The following is a 24,500-nucleotide window of genomic DNA, read 5'->3' as shown; positions in this document are numbered from 1 at the left end:
CTAGACCAATTTGCCAGAAGTCCAAGGTTAAAACTTTTACCAGGAGTGGGGTTTGAACCCACGCGGATATATACCCATTGGATCTTAAGTCCAATGCCTTAACCACTCGGCCACCCTGGTTCGAACGACAACTTGTAAGACTCCGAGATCAACATAGTGGTTGTTGGAATAATGCATTCATGTAAGTTGTACAAAATCATTCAGGTTTACAAATTTGTTTATTTTTTGGTGATTTTTTTGTCTTTGTAGAAAAGAGGCGGATAGAGAACCACTATAATTTCTAGATATGTCCGAAATCTCACCCACTCGCCTTAACCTATCTGTCCAAGCATACATCTATTAAACAAAAAGCTGCACACTCATTTGAGATTACCAAATATTGAAAACTGCTTTTACTGACACTGTTTGACCTCTTTTTTAGACTACATCTGTCTGAAAACTAATGGCGTTTCTAGATTGGATTTTCTAAGACAGATTTTACAATCCAACTTTGTTCACCACTATCTTTTGACAAATTGTTCTATGACTACCTGAGTCAGGTTAAACTTCTCCTATACATTTTCTCATGTCTTTTTCATAGCATATGTTTTGAAACTTTGAACAAAGATGCTGATAGAATATTCACCTGAATATATTAATAAATTGTATTTTCAATATTATTTAATTTTGCTGAAATAGCAGTTTTCTCTGAATAGTGAGGAATAAAATGCATTGATCACAATATGGTGCTCAGAGACTCATCTTTTGATCAACAGGTGATTTGGATAAAGGTCAAGAACAAAATGTTAATTGTCACTAATGAATTACTCAATCTAGACCAATTTGCCAGACGTCCAAGGTTAAAACTTTACCAGGAGTGGGGTTCGAACCCACGCGGATATATATCCATTGGATCTTAAGTCCAACGCCTTAACCACTCGGCCATCCTGGTTCGGACGACGACCTGTTAGACAACGAGATCAACATAGTGGTTGTTTGGAATAATGCATTTATGTAAGTTGTACAAAATCTTTCAGGTTTACAAATTTGTTTATTTTTTGTTTATTTTTTTGTCTTTGTAGAAAAGAGCCGGATAGAGAACCACTATAATTTCTAGATATGTCCGAAATCTCACCCATTCGCCTTAACCTATCTGTCCAAGCATACATATATGAAACAAAAACTTGCACACTCATTTGAGATTACCAAATAGGAAAAACTGCTTTTCCTGACACTGTTTGACCTCATTTTTAGACTATATCTGTCAGAAAACTAATGGCATTTCTAGATTGGAATTTCTAAGATAGATTTTACAGTCCAACTTTGTTCAACACTATCTTTTGACAAATTGTTCTATGACTACCTGAGTCAGGTTAAACTTCTCCTATACATTTTCTCATGTCTTTTTCATAGCATATGTTTTGAAACTTTGAACAAACATGCTGATAGAATATTCACCTGAATATATTAATAAATTGTATTTTCAATATTATTTAATTTTGCTGAAATAGCAGTTTTCTCTGAATAGTGAGGAATAAAATGCATTGATCACAATATGGTGCTCAGAGACTCATCTTTTGATCAACAGGTGATTTGGATAAAGGTCAAGATATTGGTTATTGTCACTAATGAATTACCCAGTCTAGACCAATTTGCCAGAAGTCCAAGGTTAAAACTTTTACCAGGAGTGGGGTTCGAACCCACGCGGATATATACCCATTGGATCTTAAGTCCAACGCCTTAACCACTCGGCCATCCTGGTTCGAACGTCAACTTGTTAGACTTCGAGATCAACATAGTGGTTGTTTGGAATAATGCATTCATGTAAGTTGTACAAAATCAGTCAGGTTTACAAATTTGTTTATTTTTTGGTGATTTTTTTGACTTTGTAGAAAAGAGCCGGATAGAGAACCACTATAATTTCTAGATATGTCCGAAATCTCACCCATTCGCCTTAACCTATCTGTCCAAGCATACATATATAAAACAAAAACTTGCACACTCATTTGAGATTACCAAATAGGAAAACTGCTTTTCCTGACACTGTTTGACCTCATTTTTAGACTATATCTGTCAGAAAACTAATGGCATTTCTAGATTGGATTTTCTAAGATAGATTTTACAGTCCAACTTTGTTCAACACTATCTTTTGACAAATTGTTCTATGACTACCTGAGTCAGGTTTAACTTCTCCTATACATTTTCTCATGTCTTTTTCATAGCATATGTTTTGAAACTTTGAACAAAGATGCTGATAGAATATTCACCTGAATATATTAATATATTGTATTTTCAATATTAATTAATTTTGCTAAAATAGCAGTTTTCTCTGAATAGTGAGGAATAAAATGCATTGATCACAATATGGTGCTCAGAGACTCATCTTTTGATCAACAGGTGATTTGGATAAAGGTCAAGAACAAAAAGTTGATTGTCACTAATGAATTACCCAATCTAGACCAATTTGCCAGAAGTCCAAGGTTAAAACTTTTACAAGGAGTGGGGTTCGAACCCTCGCGGATATATATCCATTGGATCTTAAGTCCAACGCCTTAACCACTCGGCCATCCTGGTTCGAACGACAACCTGTTAGACAACGAGATCAACATAGTGGTTGTTTGGAATAATGCATTTATGTAAGTTGTACAAAATCTTTCAGGTTTACAAATTTGTTAATTTTTTGGTGATTTTTTTGTCTTTGTAGAAAAGAGCCGGATAGAGAACCACTATAATTTCTAGATATGTCCGAAATCTCACCCATTCGCCTTAACCTATCTGTCCAAGCATACATATATGAAACAAAAACTTGCACACTCATTTGAGATTACCAAATAGGAAAAACTGCTTTTCCTAACACTGTTTGACCTCATTTTTAGACTATATCTGTCAGAAAACTAATGGCATTTCTAGATTGGATTTTCTAAAATAAATTTTACAGTCCAACTTTGTTCAACACTATCTTTTGACAAATTGTTCTATGACTACCTGAGTCAGGTTAAACTTCTCCTATACATTTTCTCATGTCTTTTTCATAGCATATGTTTTGAAACTTTGAACAAAGATGCTGATAGAATATTCACCTGAATATATTAATAAATTGTATTTTCAATATTATTTAATTTTGCTGAAATAGCAGTTTTCTCTGAATAGTGAGGAATAAAATGCATTGATCACAATATGGTGCTCAGAGACTCATCTTTTGATCAACAGGTGATTTGGATAAAGGTCAAGATATTGGTTATTGTCACTAATGAATTACCCAGTCTAGACCAATTTGCCAGAAGTCCAAGGTTAAAACTTTTACCAGGAGTGGGGTTCGAACCCACGCGGATATATACCCATTGGATCTTAAGTCCAACGCCTTAACCACTCGGCCATCCTGGTTCGAACGTCAACTTGTTAGACTTCGAGATCAACATAGTGGTTGTTTGGAATAATGCATTCATGTAAGTTGTACAAAATCAGTCAGGTTTACAAATTTGTTTATTTTTTGGTGATTTTTTTGACTTTGTAGAAAAGAGCCGGATAGAGAACCACTATAATTTCTAGATATGTCCGAAATCTCACCCATTCGCCTTAACCTATCTGTCCAAGCATACATATATGAAACAAAAACTTGCACACTCATTTGAGATTACCAAATAGGAAAACTGCTTTTCCTGACACTGTTTGACCTCATTTTTAGACTATATCTGTCAGAAAACTAATGGCATTTCTAGATTGGATTTTCTAAGATAGATTTTACAGTCCAACTTTGTTCAACACTATCTTTTGACAAATTGTTCTATGACTACCTGAGTCAGGTTTAACTTCTCCTATACATTTTCTCATGTCTTTTTCATAGCATATGTTTTGAAACTTTGAACAAAGATGCTGATAGAATATTCACCTGAATATATTAATATATTGTATTTTCAATATTAATTAATTTTGCTAAAATAGCAGTTTTCTCTGAATAGTGAGGAATAAAATGCATTGATCACAATATGGTGCTCAGAGACTCATCTTTTGATCAACAGGTGATTTGGATAAAGGTCAAGAACAAAAAGTTGATTGTCACTAATGAATTACCCAATCTAGACCAATTTGCCAGAAGTCCAAGGTTAAAACTTTTACAAGGAGTGGGGTTCGAACCCTCGCGGATATATATCCATTGGATCTTAAGTCCAACGCCTTAACCACTCGGCCATCCTGGTTCGAACGACAACCTGTTAGACAACGAGATCAACATAGTGGTTGTTTGGAATAATGCATTTATGTAAGTTGTACAAAATCTTTCAGGTTTACAAATTTGTTAATTTTTTGGTGATTTTTTTGTCTTTGTAGAAAAGAGCCGGATAGAGAACCACTATAATTTCTAGATATGTCCGAAATCTCACCCATTCGCCTTAACCTATCTGTCCAAGCATACATATATGAAACAAAAACTTGCACACTCATTTGAGATTACCAAATAGGAAAAACTGCTTTTCCTAACACTGTTTGACCTCATTTTTAGACTATATCTGTCAGAAAACTAATGGCATTTCTAGATTGGATTTTCTAAAATAAATTTTACAGTCCAACTTTGTTCAACACTATCTTTTGACAAATTGTTCTATGACTACCTGAGTCAGGTTAAACTTCTCCTATACATTTTCTCATGTCTTTTTCATAGCATATGTTTTGAAACTTTGAACAAAGATGCTGATAGAATATTCACCTGAATATATTAATAAATTGTATTTTCAAAATTATTTAATTTTGCTGAAATAGCAGTTTTCTCTGAATAGTGAGGAATAAAATGCATTGATCACAATATGGTGCTCAGAGACTCATCTTTTGATCAACAGGTGATTTGGATAAAGGTCAAGAACAAAATGTTAATTGTCACTAATGAATTACCCAATCTAGACCAATTTGCCAGAAGTCCAAGGTTAAAACTTTTACCAGGAGTGGGGTTCGAACCCACACGGATATATATCCATTGGATCTTAAGTCCAACACCTTAACCACTCGGCCACCCTGGTTTGAACGACAACCTGTTAGACAACGAGATCAACATAGTGGTTGTTTGGAATAATGCATTTATGTAAGTTGTACAAAATCTTTCAGGTTTACAAATTTGTTTATTTTTTGGTGATTTTTTTGTCTTTGTAGAAAAGAGCCGGATAGAGAACCACTATAATTTCTAGATATGTCCGAAATCTCACCCATTCGCCTTAACCTATCTGTCCAAGCATACATATATGAAACAAAAACTTGCACACTCATTTGAGATTACCAAATAGGAAAAACTGCTTTTCCTAACACTGTTTGACCTCATTTTTAGACTATATCTGTCAGAAAACTAATGGCATTTCTAGATTGGATTTTCTAAAATAGATTTTACAGTCCAACTTTGTTCAACACTATCTTTTGACAAATTGTTCTATGACTACCTGAGTCAGGTTAAACTTCTCCTATACATTTTCTCATGTCTTTTTCATAGCATATGTTTTGAAACTTTGAACAAAGATGCTGATAGAATATTCACCTGAATATATTAATAAATTGTATTTTCAATATTATTTAATTTTGCTGAAATAGCAGTTTTCTCTGAATAGTGAGGAATAAAATGCATTGATCACAATATGGTGCTCAGAGACTCATCTTTTGATCAACAGGTGATTTGGATAAAGGTCAAGAACAAAATGTTAATTGTCACTAATGAACTACTCAATCTAGACCAATTTGCCAGACGTCCAAGGTTAAAACTTTTACCAGGAGTGGGGTTCGAACCCACGCGGATATATATCCATTGGATCTTAAGTCCAACGCCTTAACCACTCGGCCATCCTGGTTCGAAGGACAACCTGTTAGACAACGAGATCAACATAGTGGTTGTTTGGAATAATGCATTTATGTAAGTTGTACAAAATCTTTCAGGTTTACAAATTTGTTTATTTTTTGGTGATTTTTTTGTCTTTGTAGAAAAGAGACGGATAGAGAACCACTATAATTTCTAGATATGTCCGAAATCTCACCCATTCTGCTTAACCCATCTGTCCAAGCATACATCTATGAAACAAAAAGTTGCACACTCATTTGAGATTACCAAATAGGGAAAACTGCTTTTACTGACACTGTTTGACCTCTTTTTTTAGACTACATCTGTCTGAAAACTAATGGCGTTTCTAGATTGGATTTTCTAAGACAGATTTTACAGTCCAACTTTGTTCAACACTATCTTTTGACAAATTGTTCTATGACTACCTGAGTCAGGGTAAACTTCTCCTATACATTTTCTCATGTCTTTTTCATAGCATATGTTTTGAAACTTTGAACAAAGATGCTGATAGAATATTCACCTGAATATATTAATAAATTGTATTTTCAATATTATTTAATTTTGCTGAAATAGCAGTTTTCTCTGAATAGTGAGGAATAAAATGAATTGATTACAATATGGTGCTCAGAGACTCATCTTTTGATAAACAGGTGATTTGGATAAAGGTCAAGAACAAAATGTTAATTGTCACTAATAAATTACTCAATCTAGACCAATTTGCCAGACGTCCAAGGTTAAAACTTTTACCAGGAGTGGGGTTCGAACCCACGCGGATATATATCCATTGGATCTTAAGTCCAACGCCTTAACCACTCGGCCATCCTGGTTCGAACGACAACCTGTTAGACAACGAGATCAACATAGTGGTTGTTTGGAATAATGCATTTATGTAAGTTGTACAAAATCTTTCAGGTTTACAAATTTGTTTATTTTTTGGTGATTTTTTTGTCTTTGTAGAAAAGAGCCGGATAGAGAACCACTATAATTTCTAGATATGTCCGAAATCTCACCCATTCGCCTTAACCTATCTGTCCAAGCATACATATATGAAACAAAAACTTGCACACTCATTTGAGATTACCAAATAGGAAAAACTGCTTTTCCTGACACTGTTTGACCTCATTTTTAGACTATATCTGTCAGAAAACTAATGGCATTTCTAGATTGGATTTTCTAAAATAGATTTTACAGTCCAACTTTGTTCAACACTATCTTTTGACAAATTGTTCTATGACTACCTGAGTCAGGTTAAACTTCTCCTATACATTTTCTCATGTCTTTTTCATAGCATATGTTTTGAAACTTTGAACAAAGATGCTGATAGAATATTCACCTGAATATATTAATAAATTGTATTTTCAATATTATTTAATTTTGCTGAAATAGCAGTTTTCTCTGAATAGTGAGGAATAAAATGCATTGATCACAATATGGTGCTCAGAGACTCATCTTTTGATCAACAGGTGATTTGGATAAAGGTCAAGAACAAAATGTTAATTGTCACTAATGAATTACTCAATCTAGACCAATTTGCCAGACGTCCAAGGTTAAAACTTTTACCAGGAGTGGGGTTCGAACCCACGCGGATATATATCCATTGGATCTTAAGTCCAACGCCTTAACCACTCGGCCATTCTGGTTCGAACGACGACCTGTTAGACAACGAGATCAACATAGTGGTTGTTTGGAAAAATGCATTCATGTAAGTTGTACAAAATCATTCAGGTTTACAAATTTGTTTATTTTTTGGTGATTTTTTTGTCTTTGTAAAAAAGAGCCGGATAGAGAACCACTATAACTGGCGCATCAATTTCCGGTGCGCTGGTGTTCCGGCTGCACGTCGCCTCGCTCTGCTCCCTCCTCGTGTGTGTATGTCTGTGCCGGCATCAGCGGCATCAGCGCGGGGTTCCCTGGACTAGGTGCCGGTGTTCTGGGTGCCCCGGGCGTGAAGCGTGGAGCGTGGACCTCGGGGGCTCCTGGGCAGTCTTGGGCTCAGTGACCGGCTGTTTGGGGCGCCGCTCCGGATCGTGGTGCCGCACCGGGCTGAGGCGCCGCTCCGGGTTGAGGTGCCGCTCCGGATTGAGGTGCCGCTCCGTATCTGGGACCGTGGAGCCTGGTGCCCGAAGGTAGGGGACGGCGGGCTGCTGAGGATTTGGACGTCGGGCTGCAGTCTTCTACCGCTGTTATTGGATGCCTACTGCCCCGACTGTGTTGGATGCCTACTGCCCCGATTGTTCCGGCTGGCTGCCACTGCCTATGCTGTGGGATCAACTGAACTACTGCTGCTGATTGTCCTTTCTGCTGATTGTCCTTTCTGTTTGGTGGACCTGCTCCCAACTGTCCCTTCTGTTTGAATGATGGACCTGCTGCCAACTGTCTCTGTAGTTTGATTAAAGGACCTATTGCCTATTTGTCCCCGCTGTTTGACCAACAGACTTCCTCCCTATCGCTCCTACTGTTTGCCCAACAGACCTGCTTCCTATCGCTTCTGCCATTTTACCAACAGACCCGCTGTTATTGCTCCAGCTGTTTGACCAACAGACCCGCTGCTAACTGCTCCTGCTGTTTGACCAACAGACCCGCTGCTTACTGCTCCTGCTGTTTGACCAACAGACCCGCTGCTTACTTCTCCTGCTGTTTGACCAACAGACCCGCTGCTTACTTCTCCTGCTGTTTGACCAACAGACCCGCTGTTATTGCTCCAGCTGTTTGACCAACAGACTCGTTGTCTATTGTTCCTGCTGTTTAACCAACAGACCCGCTGCTAACTGCTCCTGCTGTTTGATCAACAGACCCGCTGCTAACTGCTCCTGCTGTCTGACCAACAGCCCCTTTGTTTATTGCTCCTGCTGTTTTTGACCATCAGTCCACTGATTACTGCTCCTGCTGTTTTTGACCATCAGTCCGCTGATTACTGCTTTGGGGGGTTAGGGATGATCCTGGTTTCCGGGATGTAACCTCCCCCTGTATGGGGCCTGTCGGCTATCAGTATGAGTTCCCTCGGTTCTCAAACGGGAGTACTCAGGACAGGAAATGTTCGGGTAGCTGCCACTGGATTAAAACCGAGACGGACTATACTATGGCCAGTGATGGGATCCCAAAGGGGTCAGACTGGGTACCGCTAGCTCCTAAATGGGTATATGGTAAAAACTCCGATTATGGGTCTCTGCCTTGTCTGGCCAGGTCCGAGGATTACGGTTTGGTGCATGAACCTAGTTGTGAAGAAACTCTGAAGTGGCTAGGGTACAGCCGATCTGCATCCGTATTGTCACCCTCTGAAGATGTTAGGGGGATTAATTGTATTAACACCAGTAACCTTGAGCAGTGTAAGGTTGGGCATAACATTAAGGTCTGTAATCGTGCTGATGGGATAGAACCTGTAGTGAGAAGTATAAACGGGTTGGATAAGGGGAACTTAAGAATTGTGTGGTCAAGATACATGTTAATTGTTATTAAGAAAGGAATTCCAAAGGGTTGTTCCAGAAGACCATGGGTACCGAAAGAAGTGATGAGACCGTATAGGGGTTGTAAGGGCGGAAGAAAGTGTAAAATATCAAAGAGAGGGATGAAACCATTTATTCCCTCCATACTGACAGGGAATGTCCGGTCCATCGTGAATAAAATTGATGAGCTGCAAAGCCTAGTTATGTATAAAAAATCCATCTCCAACTGCTGTTTGCTGTGTTTTTCAGAGACATGGCTGCACGAAAATATCACTGATGCATCGGTGTCCCTGCCAGGGTTTAGTCTTTTTAGGCTGGACAGGTCTGGGCTAAGTGGTAAAGGCCGGGGTGGGGGTGTAATGGTATATACCAACGATTCTTGGTGTCCGAAGGGACAGGTAACGATCCGTGGTCAGCATTGTTGTAAGGACATTGAAATTCTGGTAGTAGCAATTCGACCTATATATCTACCAAGGGAATTTACAGTAGTTGTGGTGATTGTCACATATATCCCCCCTTCTGCAAATAGAGAAACTGCGGGTGACACTCTGCAAGTGGTGGCTGGAGATATGCAAACTAGGTACCCAGATGGTTTGATAATCGTCACGGGTGACTTTAATCACGTGGACGGGAAAAAACTATTTCCAAAGTTCTGGCAATATGTCACCAACCCGACCAGAGGAGAGAATGTCCTGGATTTGTTGTTGGTTAATGTTAAAGATGCTTATCGCCCAGTTACTCTGCCCCCGTTAGGAAGATCTGACCATAATTTAACCCTGTTATACCCCAAGTACTATTCGGTGAGACACAGTAAACCAATTAGTTCTTTCCAGGTCAATGTGTGGTCTGAGGAAGTGGAGTGTGAATTACAGTCATACTTTTTGACAACAGATTGGGACCTGTTCTTTAGTGAGTCTGAAGGGGACATTAACATGTGTGTGGACACGGTGACTGATTACATTAACTTCTGTGTGGGTTCTATAGTGCCAGTTAAGACTATTAGGAAATACCCTAATTCTAAACCATGGGTTACTAAAGAGCTTCAAGTTCTGCTGAAGCAGAAACATAAAGCATTCCAGGTAAAGGATGGGGACCTGTATAGGGACTCACTGAAGCAGGTTAAAGTTATGATTCGGGAATGTAAAAATAGATATATAGAGAAACTGGAAGGCAAATTGGCTGCCAACCAGGTCAGCGAGGTCTGGAAGGGTATGAAATTAATAACAGGGATGCAAGCAAAGACGGGTGGTTTTTCAGGGGATAGAGATAATGCAAATGCCTTGAACTCCTTTTTTAATCGGTTTAGTATAGGGGAAGGGAACCCATGTTCCGATTGTGATGGGGACATTGACGAAGATGATGATGGATTGGGAAATAGGGCCAATAATGATGTTGGTTTCTCAATTCTGGCAGAGGATGTAATAGGTGAACTAAAGAAATTAAAGGTTAGAAAGTCGTCAGGTCCGGACTGTGTAAGCGCGAAGATCCTTCGAATGTGCTCTGGGGGACTTGGTCCTGTTTTCTGCGAACTGTTTAATCGTAGTATTTCAGCTGCTGTGGTTCCTACGTTATGGAAGACGTCGTGTATTATTCCGGTACAAAAGGTCAGGGCTCCGAGAGAACCAAATGACTACCGCCCGATAGCGTTAACACCAATAATTATGAAGGTTTTTGAGCGTTTTATTTTGAGACATCTTGCTGAAGTAGTTGAACCGTATCTTGACCCTCTACAATTTGCATACCAACCACGTCTGGGTGTGGAGGATGCGATTCTTTATATGCTTCACAGGGTATACATGCATCTGGACGAGCCGGGGTCTGAGATCAGGATAATGTTCTTCGACTTTGGGAGTGCTTTTAACAGGATTATCCCGAAACGTTTATGTCAGAAATTGGAGAAAATGGGGGTTGGTTCTGGCCTAATTCAGTGGATCTTTAATTACCTGATATTAAGACCGCAGAAGGTGAAAATTGGAAACACGGTGTCGGATGTGGTTGTGAGTAACATTGGAGCCCCACAGGGGACTGTTCTTGCCCCGTTTCTATTTACCATCTACACTGCAGATTTTAAAAAAAATAGAAGTGAGTGTTTCCTGCAGAAGTATTCGGATGACACTGCGATAATTGGGTGTATAAAAGAGGGAGATTTGTCTGAGTATTGGTCGACCATTGACCTGTTCTCGGAATGGTGCGACACAAATGGCTTGGAATTGAATCTATCTAAGACCAAGGAAATGGTAATCAGTTTCCGAAAAGAACGTGATACTGATGGTGAGCCTACAAAGATTAGGGGTGTCGCAGTGGAACGCGTCACAAACTATAAGTATCTGGGTGTTTATCTGGATGATAAATTATTGTGGCATATAAATTCAGAGAAATTGTATAAAAAGGCGTCTGGGAGACTGTACTTTTTAAGATCGCTCAGGTCTTTTGATGTGGACCGTAGGATGTTGCTGTCCTTTTACCAGTCTGTAATTGGAAGTGTTTTATTCTATGCGGTGGTATGTTGGGGAAACAATGCTCGCACGACTGACTTAAACAAATTTAAGAAACTGATTAGGAAGGTGAACTCAATTGTTGGCACTAAGACAGAGGATTGGGAGTCAATCTTGTGTGCGCGTATGCTCTCCAAATTTAAGTCCATTGTATGTAATGAGAAAAACCCATTACATAACACACTGATGGGTCAACGTAGCACATTTAGTGACCGGTTTCTGCATATGAAATGTAGAACGAATCGCTTTAAAAACTCCTTTATACCTAGGGCAATTGTATTAGTTAACATGGGCAAGTAATTAGTAATTAATATCTGTAACCATTGTGTTTTTCTCCTTTTTAACTTTTTATTGACTCTTTTATAATAATTGTTATTATTTATATGTATATGTACGTTGTATCTCACTGTTTTGTATATATGTGTAATTGTGATCATGAATGGAGGTGTTGCTGTTGTCGTTGTGACAAAGTCAATTTCCCCTATGGGGACAATAAAGCATTCTATTCTATTCTATTCTATAATTTCTAGATATGTCCGAAATCTCACCCATTCGCCTTAACCTATCTGTCCAAGCATACATCTATGAAACAAAAAGTTGCACACTCATTTGAGATTACCAAATAGGGAAAACTGCTTTTACTGACACTGTTTGACCTCTATTTTAGACTACATCTGTCTGAAAACTAATGGCGTTTCTAGATTGGATTTTCTAAGACAGATTTTACAGTCCAACTTTGTTCAACACTATCTTTTGACAAATTGTTCTATGACTACCTGAGTCAGGTTAAACTTCTCCTATACATTTTCTCATGTCTTTTTCATAGCATATGTTTTGAAACTTTGAACAAAGATGCTGATAGAATATTCACCTGAATATATTAATAAATTGTATTTTCAATATTATTTAATTTTGCTGAAATAGCAGTTTTCTCTGAATAGTGAGGAATAAAATGAATTGATTACAATATGGTGCTCAGAGACTCATCTTTTGATAAACAGGTGATTTGGATAAAGGTCAAGAACAAAATGTTAATTGTCACTAATAAATAACTCAATCTAGACCAATTTGCCAGACGTCCAAGGTTAAAACTTTTACCAGGAGTGGGGTTCGAACCCACGCAGATATATATCCATTGGATCTTAAGTCCAATGCCTTAACCACTCGGCCATCCTGGTTCGAACGACAACCTGTTAGACAACGAGATCAACATAGTGGTTGTTTGGAATAAAGCATTTATGTAAGTTCTACAAAATCTTTCAGGTTTACAAATTTGTTTATTTTTTGGTGCTTTTTTTGTCTTTGTAGAAAAGAGCAGGATAGAGAACCACTATAATTTCTAGATATGTCCGAAATCTCACCCATTCGCCTTAACCTATCTGTCCAAGCATACATATATGAAACAAAAACTTGCACACTCATTTGAGATTACCAAATAGGAAAAACTGCTTTTCCTGACACTGTTTGACCTCATTTTTAGACTATATCTGTCAGAAAACTAATGGCATTTCTAGATTGGATTTTCTAAAATAGATTTTACAGTCCAACTTTGTTCAACACTATCTTTTGACAAATTGTTCTATGACTACCTGAGTCAGGTTAAACTTCTCCTATACATTTTCTCATGTCTTTTTCATAGCATATGTTTTGAAACTTTGAACAAACATGCTGATAGAATATTCACCTGAATATATTAATAAATTGTATTTTCAATATTATTTAATTTTGCTGAAATAGCAGTTTTCTCTGAATAGTGAGGAATAAAATGCATTGATCACAATATGGTGCTCAGAGACTCATCTTTTGATCAACAGGTGATTTGGATAATGGTCAAGAACAAAATAATAATTGTCACTAATGAACTACTCAATCTAGAGTAATTTGCCAGACGTCCAAGGTTAAAACTTTTACCAGGAGTGGGGTTCGAACCCATGCGGATATATATCCATTGGATCTTAAGTCCAACGCCTTAACCACTCGGCCATCCTGGTTCGAACAACAACCTGTTAGACTCCGAGATCAACATAGTGGTTGTTTGGAATAATGCATTCATGTAAGTTGTACAAAATCATTCAGGTTTACAAATTTGTTTATTTTTTGGTGATTTTTTTGTCTTTGTAGAAAAGAGCCGGATAGAGAACCACTATAATTTCTAGATATGTCCGAAATCTCACCCATTCGCCTTAACCTATCTGTCCAAGCATACATCTATGAAACAAAAAGTTGCACACTCATTTGAGATTACCAAATAGGGAAAACTGCTTTTACTGACACTGTTTGACCTCTTTTTTTAGACTACATCTGTCTGAAAACTAATGGCGTTTCTAGATTGGATTTTCTAAGACAGATTTTACAGTCCAACTTTGTTCACCCCTATCTTTTGACAAATTGTTCTATGACTACCTGAGTCAGGTTAAACTTCTCCTATACATTTTCTCATGTCTTTTTCATAGCATATGTTTTGAAACTTTGAACAAAGATGCTGATAGAATATTCACCTGAATATATTAATAAATTGTATTTTCAATATTATTTAATTTTGCTGAAATAGCAGTTTTCTCTGAATAGTGAGGAATAAAATGCATTGATCACAATATGGTGCTCAGAGACTCATCTTTTGATCAACAGGTGATTTGGATAAAGGTCAAGAACAAAATGTTAATTGTCACTAATGAATTACTCAATCTAGACCAATTTGCCAGACGTCCAAGGTTAAAACTTTTACCAGGAGTGGGGTTCGAACCCATGCGGATATATATCCATTGGATCTTAAGTCCAACGCCTTAACCACTCGGCCATCCTGGTTCGAACTACAACCTGTTAGACAACGAGATCAACATAGTGGTTGTTTGTAATAATGCATTCATGTAAGTTGTACAAAATCTTTCAGGTTTACAAATTTGTTTATTTTTTGGTGATTTTTTTGTCTTTGTAGATAAGAGCCGGATAGAGAACCACTATAATTTCTAGATATGTCCGAAATCTCACCCATTCGCCTTAACCTATCTGTCCAAGCATACATATATGAAACAAAAACTTGCACACTCATTTGAGATTACCAAATAGGAAAAACTGCTTTTCCTGACACTGTTTGACCTCATTTTTAGACTACATCGGTCAGAAAACTAATGGCATTTCTAGATTGGATTTTCTAAGATAGATTTTACAGTCCAACTTTGTTCAACACTATCTTTTGACAAATTGTTCTATGACTACCTGAGTCAGGTTAAACTTCTCCTATACATTTTCTCATGTCTTTTTCATAGCATATGTTTTGAAACTTTGAACAAAGATGCTGATAGAATATTCACCTGAATATATTAATAAATTGTATTTTCAATATTATTTAATTTTGCTGAAATAGCAGTTTTCTCTGAATAGTGAGGAATAAAATGCATTGATCACAATATGGTGCTCAGAGACTCATCTTTTGATCAACAGGTGATTTGGATAAAGGTCAAGAACAAAATGTTAATTGTCACTAATGAATTACCCAATCTAGACCAATTTGCCAGAAGTCCAAGGTTAAAACTTTTGCCAGGAGTGGGGTTCGAACCCACGCGGATATATACCCATTGGATTTAAAGTCCAACGCCTTAATCACTCGGCCATCCTGGTTCGAACGACAACTTATTAGACTCCGAGATCAACATAGTGGTTGTTTGGAATAATGCATTCACGTAAGTTGTACAAAATCATTCAGGTTTACAAATTTGTTTATTTTTTGGTGATTTTTTTGTCTTTGTAGAAAAGAGCCGGATAGAGAACCACTATAATTTCTAGATATGTCCGAAATCTCACCCATTCGCCTTAACCTATCTGTCCAAGCATACATATATGAAACAAAAACTTGCACACTCATTTGAGATTACCAAATAGGAAAAACTGCTTTTCCTGACACTGTTTGACCTCATTTTTAGACTATATCTGTCAGAAAACTAATGGCATTTCTAGATTGGATTTTCTAAGATAGATTTTACAGTCCAACTTTGTTCAACACTATCTTTTGACAAATTGTTCTATGACTACCTGAGTCAGGTTAAACTTCTCCTATACATTTTCTCATGTCTTTTTCATAGCATATGTTTTGAAACTTTGAACAAAGATGCTGATAGAATATTCACCTGAATATATTAATATATTGTATTTTCAATATTAATTAATTTTGCTAAAATAGCAGTTTTCTCTGAATAGTGAGGAATAAAATGCATTGATCACAATATGGTGCTCAGAGACTCATCTTTTGATCAACAGGTGATTTGGATAATGGTCAAGAACAAAATGTTAATTGTCACTAATGAATTACCCAATCTAGACCAATTTGCCAGAAGTCCAAGGTTAAAACTTTTACCAGGAGTGGGGTTCGAACCCATGCGGATATATACCCATTGGATGTTAAGTCCAACGCCTTAACCACTCGGCCATCCTGGTTCGAACGACAACTTGTTAGACTCCGAGATCAACATAGTGGTTGTTTGGAATAATGCATTCATGTAAGTTGTACAAAATCATTCAGGTTTACAAATTTGTTTATTTTTTGGTGATTTTTTTGTCTTTGTAGAAAAGAGCCGGATAGAGAACCACTATAATTTCTAGATATGTCCGAAATCTCACCCATTCGCCTTAACCTATCTGTCCAAGCATACATCTATGAAACAAAAAGTTGCACACTCATTTGAGATTACCAAATAGGGAAAACTGCTTTTACTGACACTGTTTGACCTCTTTTTTTAGACTACATCTGTCTGAAAACTAATGGCTTTCTAGATTGGATTTTCTAAGACAGATTTTACAGTCCAACTTTGTTCACCCCTATCTTTTGACAAATTGTTCTATGACTACCTGAGTCAGGTTAAACTTCTCCTATACATTTTCTCATGTCTTTTTCATAGCATATGTTTTGAAACTTTGAACAAAGATGCTGATAGAATATTCACCTGAATATATTCATAAATTGTATTTTCAATATTATTTAATTTTGCTGAAATAGCAGTTTTCTCTGAATAGTGAGGAATAAAATGCATTGATCACAATATGGTGCTCAGAGACTCATCTTTTGATCAACAGGTGATTTGGATAAAGGTCAAGAACAAAATATTAATTGTCACTAATGAACTACTCAATCTAGACCAATTTGCCAGACGTCCAAGGTTAAAACTTTTACCAGGAGTGGGGTTCGAACCCATGCGGATATATATCCATTGGATCTTAAATCCAACGCCTTAACCACTCGACCATCCTGGTTCGAACGACAACCTGTTAGACAACGAGATCAACATAGTGGTTGTTTGGAATAATGCATTTATGTAAGTTGTACAAAATCTTTCAGGTTTACAAATTTGTTTATTTTTTGGTGATTTTTTTGTCTTTGTAGAAAAGAGCCGGATAGAGAACCACTATAATTTCTAGATATGTCCGAAATCTCACCCATTCGCCTTAACCTATCTGTCCAAGCATACATATATGAAACAAAAACTTGCACACTCATTTGAGATTACCAAATAGGAAAAACTGCTTTTCCTGACACTGTTTGACCTCATTTTTAGACTATATCTGTCAGAAAACTAATGGCATTTCTAGATTGGATTTTCTAAGATAGATTTTACAGTCCAACTTTGTTCAACACTATCTTTTGACAAATTGTTCTATGACTACCTGAGTCAGGTTAAACTTCTCCTATACATTTTCTCATGTCTTTTTCATAGCATATGTTTTGAAACTTTGAACAAAGATGCTGTTAGAATATTCACCTGAATATATTAACCCCTAGGCGCACCTGGACGTTATAGTACGTCCCCGGGGCTAGATACTTAGCGCACGGGGACGTTCTATAACGTCCTGCTTCTGGCACCGGCTCACGAACGGAGCCGGTACCAGAAGCAGCGGCTGTCAGCTGTCTAGTACAGCTGACAGCCTGCGCTAACACCCGCGATCGGAGCCGGCTCCGATCGCGGGTGTTAACCCCTTACACGCCGCGGTCAAACATGACCGCGGCGTGTAACGGTGTTAGCGCTGTGGATCGGATCCCCCGTGCCGCTTACCGGGGGATCCGATCCTCTTCCGGGCAGCTCCGAGGACTGGCATGTGCCCCGGAGCTGCCCGGTCTCCATGGCAGCCAGACCCCTTCCGGGTCTGGCTGTAAACTGTCTGAGCATGCGCAAGCTTGCTCAGACAGTTTACACTGCTCTACAATAAAATAGTATTGTAGAGCAGTGTATTGAACTTAAACCAGTGATCAGAGCATCACTGGTTTAAGTTCAAGTATGTATAAGTAAAAATATGCAAAAACAGTTAACACTACACATTATAATAAATAAAAAATTAATACATAAAAATATAAGCCCCTAAAATGTCACTTTCCCATAAAAAAACTTAATAAAGTATAAAAAACATAAAAACACAAAAAAAACCCGCATATTTGGTATTGCCGCGTCCGTAACAATCTGCATAATAAAACAGAATCGTTACTGGACCCGCACGGTAAACGCCGGAGGAAAAAAACGCAAAAAACATTCCGAAAAAAGATAATTTTTAATTAATACCCTATAAAAAATGCTCTAAAAAGTGATTTAAAAATGTTATGCACTCCAAAATAAGCCCACTAAAAAGAACAACTGTTCTCGCAAAAAATAAGCCCCTAACAAGATTTATCTGCCAAAAAATAAAAAAGTTATGCATATAAAAAGATGGTGATGCTAAAATGAATAAGATTTTCTCCAAATTAGTTTTTATTCAGTACAATTGAATAAAATACACAAAACCCCCACATATTTGGTATCCCTGCGTCCGTAACAATCTGTATAATAAAACAGAATCGTTATTAGATCCGCAAAGTGAACCCCGTAAAAAACAACCTAAAAAAACTCTCTCTGCTAAAGATGATTTTTTATTAATGCCCTTTAAAAATGCTCTAAAAAAGTGATTTTAAAAAGTTACGCAATCTAAAATAAGACCACTAAAAAGAGCTATCATTCTTGCAAAAAATAAGCCCTTAAACAGATTTTTGAGGTGAAAAATAAAAAAGTTATGCATATGAAAGACGGTGATGCTAAAATTAACAACAATTTTGCCAAATTACTTTTTATACAGTAAAAATGGGAAAAAATAAAAAAATATATATAAATGAAGTATTTTCATAAACGTGGCGACCCAAAGAATAAAAATAATATACTATTTTCATGGTATGGTTAACGGCCAAAAAAAAAAAACACATAAAAATTTTCCTAAAAATTGATGATTTTCATTTCCTCCACCAACAAAGAGTTAATTAAATCTCACCAATTAGCTATAGATGCCCCAAAATTATGTATTAGAAAAGTGCATCTCATGTGGCAAAAGAAATAAGCCCCTATAGGTGCACAATAAAAAAAAGAAAAAAATTATAGCCTGTACAATGTGACATAGCAAATCTGATTTGAATGGCGCCTCCTTCCCTTCTATGCCCGGCCGTGCGCCCATACAGCAGGTTACCACCACATGTAGGGTATCGGTGTACTCGGGAGAAATTGCGTATCAAACTTTGTGGAGCCTTTTTTCATTTTATCCATTAGAAATGTAAAATTTTCCACCCAAAATGAGTGTATTGTGAAAAAATATTACAATTTGCAGACTCCACCTCCATTTTGTTTTAACCCCTATAAAACACGTAAAGGGTTAACAAACTTCTTAAAAGTGGTTTTTCATATGTTGAGGGGTGTAGTTTCCACAATGGGGTAATTTACGAGTCTCGCTATTATTTAGGCCTCTCAGTGTCAATTAGAAGTTGAGCAGGTCCATCTAAATACAGGTTTTGGCGATTTTACAAAAAATGTGAAAAATGGCACCCAAATTCTGAGCCTCATAACATTCTAGTAAAATATGTGGAATCTTAAAAAACCATGCCAACATAAAGCAGACATTTGGGAAATGTAAGTTATGAATTTATTTGGGTGCTATGACTTTCTGAATCAAAAGTAGAGAATTTAGAACGTTGAAAATAAAGAATTTTTCAAAATTTTTGCCAAATTTTGTTTTTTTTCATAACTAAACGCAAAAGATTTCATCCAAATTTTTAAACTAATTTGAAGTACAATGTGTCACGAGAAAACAATCTCAAAATCCCCTGGATATCTCACAGCGTTCCCACGCTATAACCACTTATAGTGACACAGGCCAGATTTGAAAAATGGGGCTGCGTCCTTTAGGCCAAAAGATGCTGTGTCCCGTAGGGGTTAATAAATTGTATTTTCAATATTATTTAATTTTGCTGAAATAGCAGTTTTCTCTGAATAGTGAGGAATAAAATGCATTGATCACAATATGGTGCTCAGAGACTCATCTTTTGATCAACAGGTGATTTGGATAAAGGTCAAGAACAAAATGTTAATTGTCACTAATGAATTACTCAATCTAGACCAATTTGCCAGACGTCCAAGGTTAAAACTTTTACCAGGAGTGGGGTTCGAACCCACGCGGATATATATCCATTGGATCTTAAGTCCAACGCCTTAACCACTCGGCCATCCTGGTTTGGACGACAACCTGTTAGACAACGAGATCAACATAGTGGTTGTTTGGAATAATGCATTTATGTAAGTTGTACAAAATCTTTCAGGTTTACAAATTTGTTTATTTTTTGGTGATTTTTTTGACTTTGTAGAAAAGAGCCGGATAGAGAACCACTATAATTTCTAGATATGTCCGAAATCTCACCCATTCGCCTTAACCTATCTGTCCAAGCATACATCTATGAAACAAAAAGTTGCACACTCATTTGAGATTACCAAATAGGGAAAACTGCTTTTACTGACACTGTTTGACCTCATTTTTAGACTATATCTGTCAGAAAACTAATGGCATTTCTAGATTGGATTTTCTAAGATAGATTTTACAGTCCAACTTTGTTCAACACTATCTTTTGACAAATTGTTCTATGACTACCTGAGTCAGGTTAAACTTCTCCTATACATTTTCTCATGTCTTTTTCATAGCATATGTTTTGAAACTTTGAACAAAGATGCTGATAGAATATTCACCTGAATATATTAATATATTGTATTTTCAATATTAATTAATTTTGCTAAAATAGCAGTTTTCTCTGAATAGTGAGGAATAAAATGCATTGATCACAATATGATGCTCAGAGACTCATCTTTTGATCAACAGGTGATTTGGATAAAGGTCAAGATATTGGTTATTGTCACTAATGAATTACCCAATCTAGACCAATTTGCCAGAAGTCCAAGGTTAAAACTTTTACCAGGAGTGGGGTTCGAACCCACGCGGATATATACCCATTGGATCTTAAGTCCAACGCCTTAACCACTCGGCCATCCTGGTTCGAACGACAACTTGTTAGACTCCGAGATCAACAAAGTGGTTGTTTCGAATAATGCATTCATGTAAGTTGTACAAAATCATTCAGGTTTACAAATTTGTTTATTTTTTGGTGATTTTTTTGTCTTTGTAGAAAAGAGCCGGATAGAGAACCACTATAATTTCTAGATATGTCCGAAATCTCACCCATTCGCCTTAACCTATCTGTCCAAGCATACATCTATGAAACAAAAAGTTGCACACTCATTTGATATTACCAAATAGCTAAAACTGCTTTTACTGACACTGTTTGACCTCTTTTTTAGACTACATCTGTCTGAAAACTAATGGTGTTTCTAGATTGGATTTTCTAAGACAGATTTTACAATCCAACTTTGTTCACCACTATCTTTTGACAAATTGTTCTATGACTACCTGAGTCAGGTTAAACTTCTCCTATACATTTTCTCATGTCTTTTTCATAGCATATGTTTTGAAACTTTGAACAAAGATGCTGATAGAATATTCACCTGAATATATTAATAAATTGTATTTTCAATATTATTTAATTTTGCTGAAATAGCAGTTTTCTCTGAATAGTGAGGAATAAAATGCATTGATCACAATATGGTGCTCAGAGACTCATCTTTTGATCAACAGGTGATTTGGATAAAGGTCAAGAACAAAATGTTAATTTTCACTAATGAATTACTCAATCTAGACCAATTTGCCAGACGTCCAAGGTTAAAACTTTTACCAGGAGTGGGGTTCGAACCCACGCGGATATATATCCATTGGATCTTAAGTCCAACGCCTTAACCACTCGGCCATCCTGGTTTGGACGACAACCTGTTAGACAACGAGATCAACATAGTGGTTGTTTGGAATAATGCATTTATGTAAGTTGTACAAAATCTTTCAGGTTTACAAATTTGTTTATTTTTTGGTGATTTTTTTGACTTTGTAGAAAAGAGCCGGATAGAGAACCACTATAATTTCTAGATATGTCCGAAATCTCACCCATTCGCCTTAACCTATCTGTCCAAGCATACATCTATGAAACAAAAAGTTGCACACTCATTTGAGATTACCAAATAGGGAAAACTGCTTTTACTGACACTGTTTGACCTCATTTTTAGACTATATCTGTCAGAAAACTAATGGCATTTCTAGATTGGATTTTCTAAGATAGATTTTACAGTCCAACTTTGTTCAACACTATCTTTTGACAAATTGTTCTATGACTACCTGAGTCAGGTTAAACTTCTCCTATACATTTTCTCATGTCTTTTTCATAGCATATGTTTTGAAACTTTGAACAAAGATGCTGATAGAATATTCACCTGAATATATTAATATATTGTATTTTCAATATTAATTAATTTTGCTAAAATAGCAGTTTTCTCTGAATAGTGAGGAATAAAATGCATTGATCACAATATGATGCTCAGAGACTCATCTTTTGATCAACAGGTGATTTGGATAAAGGTCAAGATATTGGTTATTGTCACTAATGAATTACCCAATCTAGACCAATTTGCCAGAAGTCCAAGGTTAAAACTTTTACCAGGAGTGGGGTTCGAACTCACGCGGATATATACCCATTGGATCTTAAGTCCAACGCCTTAACCACTCGGCCATCCTGGTTCGAACGACAACTTGTTAGACTCCGAGATCAACAAAGTGGTTGTTTCGAATAATGCATTCATGTAAGTTGTACAAAATCATTCAGGTTTACAAATTTGTTTATTTTTTGGTGATTTTTTTGTCTTTGTAGAAAAGAGCCGGATAGAGAACCACTATAATTTCTAGATATGTCCGAAATCTCACCCATTCGCCTTAACCTATCTGTCCAAGCATACATCTATGAAACAAAAAGTTGCACACTCATTTGATATTACCAAATAGCTAAAACTGCTTTTACTGACACTGTTTGACCTCTTTTTTAGACTACATCTGTCTGAAAACTAATGGTGTTTCTAGATTGGATTTTCTAAGACAGATTTTACAATCCAACTTTGTTCACCACTATCTTTTGACAAATTGTTCTATGACTACCTGAGTCAGGTTAAACTTCTCCTATACATTTTCTCATGTCTTTTTCATAGCATATGTTTTGAAACTTTGAACAAAGATGCTGATAGAATATTCACCTGAATATATTAATAAATTGTATTTTCAATATTATTTAATTTTGCTGAAATAGCAGTTTTCTCTGAATAGTGAGGAATAAAATGCATTGATCACAATATGGTGCTCAGAGACTCATCTTTTGATCAACAGGTGATTTGGATAAAGGTCAAGAACAAAATGTTAATTTTCACTAATGAATTACTCAATCTAGACCAATTTGCCAGACGTCCAAGGTTAAAACTTTTACCAGGAGTGGGGTTCGAACCCACGCGGATATATATCCATTGGATCTTAAGTCCAACGCCTTAACCACTCGGCCATCCTCGTTCGGACGACAACCTGTTAGACAACGAGATCAACATAGTGGTTGTTTGGAATAATGCATTTATGTAAGTTGTACAAAATCTTTCAGGTTTACAAATTTGTTTATTTTTTGGTGATTTTTTTGTCTTTGTAGAAAAGAGCCGGATAGAGAACCACTATAATTTCTAGATATGTCCGAAATCTCACCCATTCGCCTTAACCTATCTGTCCAAGCATACATATATGAAACAAAAACTTGCACACTCATTTGAGATTACCAAATAGGAAAAACTGCTTTTCCTGACACTGTTTGACCTCATTTTTAGACTATATCTGTCAGAAAACTAATGGCATTTCTAGATTGGATTTTCTAAGATAGATTTTACAGTCCAACTTTGTTCAACACTATCTTTTGACAAATTGTTCTATGACTACCTGAGTCAGGTTAAACTTCTCCTATACATTTTCTCATGTCTTTTTCATAGCATATGTTTTGAAACTTTGAACAAAGATGCTGATAGAATATTCACCTGAATATATTAATAAATTGTATTTTCAATATTATTTAATTTTGCTGAAATAGCAGTTTTCTCTGAATAGTGAGGAATAAAATGCATTGATCACAATATGGTGCTCAGAGACTCATCTTTTGATCAACAGGTGATTTGGATAAAGGTCAAGATATTGGTTATTGTCACTAATGAATTACTCAATCTAGACCAATTTGCCAGACGTCCAAGGTTAAAACTTTTACCAGGAGTGGGGTTCGAACCCACGCGGTTATATATATCTATTGGATCTTAAGTCCAACGCCTTAACCACTCGGCCATCCTGGTTCGGACGACAACCTGTTAGACAACGAGATCAACATAGTGGTTGTTTGGAATAATGCATTTATGTAAGTTGTACAAAATCTTTCAGGTTTACAAATTTGTTTATTTTTTGGTGATTTTTTTGACTTTGTAGAAAAGAGCCGGATAGAGAACCACTATAATTTCTAGATATGTCCGAAATCTCACCCATTCGCCTTAACCTATCTGTCCA

General features: G+C 36.7%; 21 non-coding genes across 21 annotated transcripts; all 21 read right to left on the bottom strand.

Moving 5' to 3' along the window:
• Positions 1 to 37: 37 nt before the first annotated feature.
• On the bottom strand, positions 38 to 120 carry TRNAL-UAA (transfer RNA leucine (anticodon UAA)). The gene has a single exon. It is a non-coding gene; the product is annotated as a tRNA-Leu (tRNA).
• Positions 121 to 848: 728 nt separating this feature from the next.
• On the bottom strand, positions 849 to 931 carry TRNAL-UAA (transfer RNA leucine (anticodon UAA)). The gene has a single exon. It is a non-coding gene; the product is annotated as a tRNA-Leu (tRNA).
• Positions 932 to 1,658: 727 nt separating this feature from the next.
• Positions 1,659 to 1,741, bottom strand: TRNAL-UAA (transfer RNA leucine (anticodon UAA)). The gene has a single exon. It is a non-coding gene; the product is annotated as a tRNA-Leu (tRNA).
• A 729-nt stretch (positions 1,742 to 2,470) lies between these two features.
• On the bottom strand, positions 2,471 to 2,553 carry TRNAL-UAA (transfer RNA leucine (anticodon UAA)). The gene has a single exon. It is a non-coding gene; the product is annotated as a tRNA-Leu (tRNA).
• Positions 2,554 to 3,280: 727 nt separating this feature from the next.
• Positions 3,281 to 3,363, bottom strand: TRNAL-UAA (transfer RNA leucine (anticodon UAA)). The gene has a single exon. It is a non-coding gene; the product is annotated as a tRNA-Leu (tRNA).
• Positions 3,364 to 4,092: 729 nt separating this feature from the next.
• Positions 4,093 to 4,175, bottom strand: TRNAL-UAA (transfer RNA leucine (anticodon UAA)). Its single transcript has one exon. It is a non-coding gene; the product is annotated as a tRNA-Leu (tRNA).
• Positions 4,176 to 4,905: 730 nt separating this feature from the next.
• TRNAL-UAA (transfer RNA leucine (anticodon UAA)) lies at positions 4,906 to 4,988 on the bottom strand. The gene has a single exon. It is a non-coding gene; the product is annotated as a tRNA-Leu (tRNA).
• A 730-nt stretch (positions 4,989 to 5,718) lies between these two features.
• TRNAL-UAA (transfer RNA leucine (anticodon UAA)) lies at positions 5,719 to 5,801 on the bottom strand. Its single transcript has one exon. It is a non-coding gene; the product is annotated as a tRNA-Leu (tRNA).
• Positions 5,802 to 6,532: 731 nt separating this feature from the next.
• TRNAL-UAA (transfer RNA leucine (anticodon UAA)) lies at positions 6,533 to 6,615 on the bottom strand. The gene has a single exon. It is a non-coding gene; the product is annotated as a tRNA-Leu (tRNA).
• A 730-nt stretch (positions 6,616 to 7,345) lies between these two features.
• Positions 7,346 to 7,428, bottom strand: TRNAL-UAA (transfer RNA leucine (anticodon UAA)). The gene has a single exon. It is a non-coding gene; the product is annotated as a tRNA-Leu (tRNA).
• Positions 7,429 to 12,821: 5,393 nt separating this feature from the next.
• TRNAL-UAA (transfer RNA leucine (anticodon UAA)) lies at positions 12,822 to 12,904 on the bottom strand. The gene has a single exon. It is a non-coding gene; the product is annotated as a tRNA-Leu (tRNA).
• A 730-nt stretch (positions 12,905 to 13,634) lies between these two features.
• On the bottom strand, positions 13,635 to 13,717 carry TRNAL-UAA (transfer RNA leucine (anticodon UAA)). The gene has a single exon. It is a non-coding gene; the product is annotated as a tRNA-Leu (tRNA).
• Positions 13,718 to 14,448: 731 nt separating this feature from the next.
• TRNAL-UAA (transfer RNA leucine (anticodon UAA)) lies at positions 14,449 to 14,531 on the bottom strand. The gene has a single exon. It is a non-coding gene; the product is annotated as a tRNA-Leu (tRNA).
• A 1,543-nt stretch (positions 14,532 to 16,074) lies between these two features.
• TRNAL-UAA (transfer RNA leucine (anticodon UAA)) lies at positions 16,075 to 16,157 on the bottom strand. The gene has a single exon. It is a non-coding gene; the product is annotated as a tRNA-Leu (tRNA).
• A 730-nt stretch (positions 16,158 to 16,887) lies between these two features.
• TRNAL-UAA (transfer RNA leucine (anticodon UAA)) lies at positions 16,888 to 16,970 on the bottom strand. The gene has a single exon. It is a non-coding gene; the product is annotated as a tRNA-Leu (tRNA).
• Positions 16,971 to 20,151: 3,181 nt separating this feature from the next.
• On the bottom strand, positions 20,152 to 20,234 carry TRNAL-UAA (transfer RNA leucine (anticodon UAA)). The gene has a single exon. It is a non-coding gene; the product is annotated as a tRNA-Leu (tRNA).
• Positions 20,235 to 20,961: 727 nt separating this feature from the next.
• On the bottom strand, positions 20,962 to 21,044 carry TRNAL-UAA (transfer RNA leucine (anticodon UAA)). The gene has a single exon. It is a non-coding gene; the product is annotated as a tRNA-Leu (tRNA).
• Positions 21,045 to 21,774: 730 nt separating this feature from the next.
• Positions 21,775 to 21,857, bottom strand: TRNAL-UAA (transfer RNA leucine (anticodon UAA)). The gene has a single exon. It is a non-coding gene; the product is annotated as a tRNA-Leu (tRNA).
• Positions 21,858 to 22,584: 727 nt separating this feature from the next.
• On the bottom strand, positions 22,585 to 22,667 carry TRNAL-UAA (transfer RNA leucine (anticodon UAA)). The gene has a single exon. It is a non-coding gene; the product is annotated as a tRNA-Leu (tRNA).
• Positions 22,668 to 23,397: 730 nt separating this feature from the next.
• On the bottom strand, positions 23,398 to 23,480 carry TRNAL-UAA (transfer RNA leucine (anticodon UAA)). The gene has a single exon. It is a non-coding gene; the product is annotated as a tRNA-Leu (tRNA).
• A 727-nt stretch (positions 23,481 to 24,207) lies between these two features.
• Positions 24,208 to 24,292, bottom strand: TRNAL-UAA (transfer RNA leucine (anticodon UAA)). Its single transcript has one exon. It is a non-coding gene; the product is annotated as a tRNA-Leu (tRNA).
• Between the last annotated feature and the right edge of the window lie 208 nt (positions 24,293 to 24,500).

This window comes from Engystomops pustulosus, chromosome 3 (assembly GCF_040894005.1).
Source record: "Engystomops pustulosus chromosome 3, aEngPut4.maternal, whole genome shotgun sequence".
In the NCBI taxonomy this organism is placed as follows: domain Eukaryota; kingdom Metazoa; phylum Chordata; class Amphibia; order Anura; family Leptodactylidae; genus Engystomops; species Engystomops pustulosus.
This window is presented reverse-complemented; position numbering and strand designations above follow the sequence as displayed.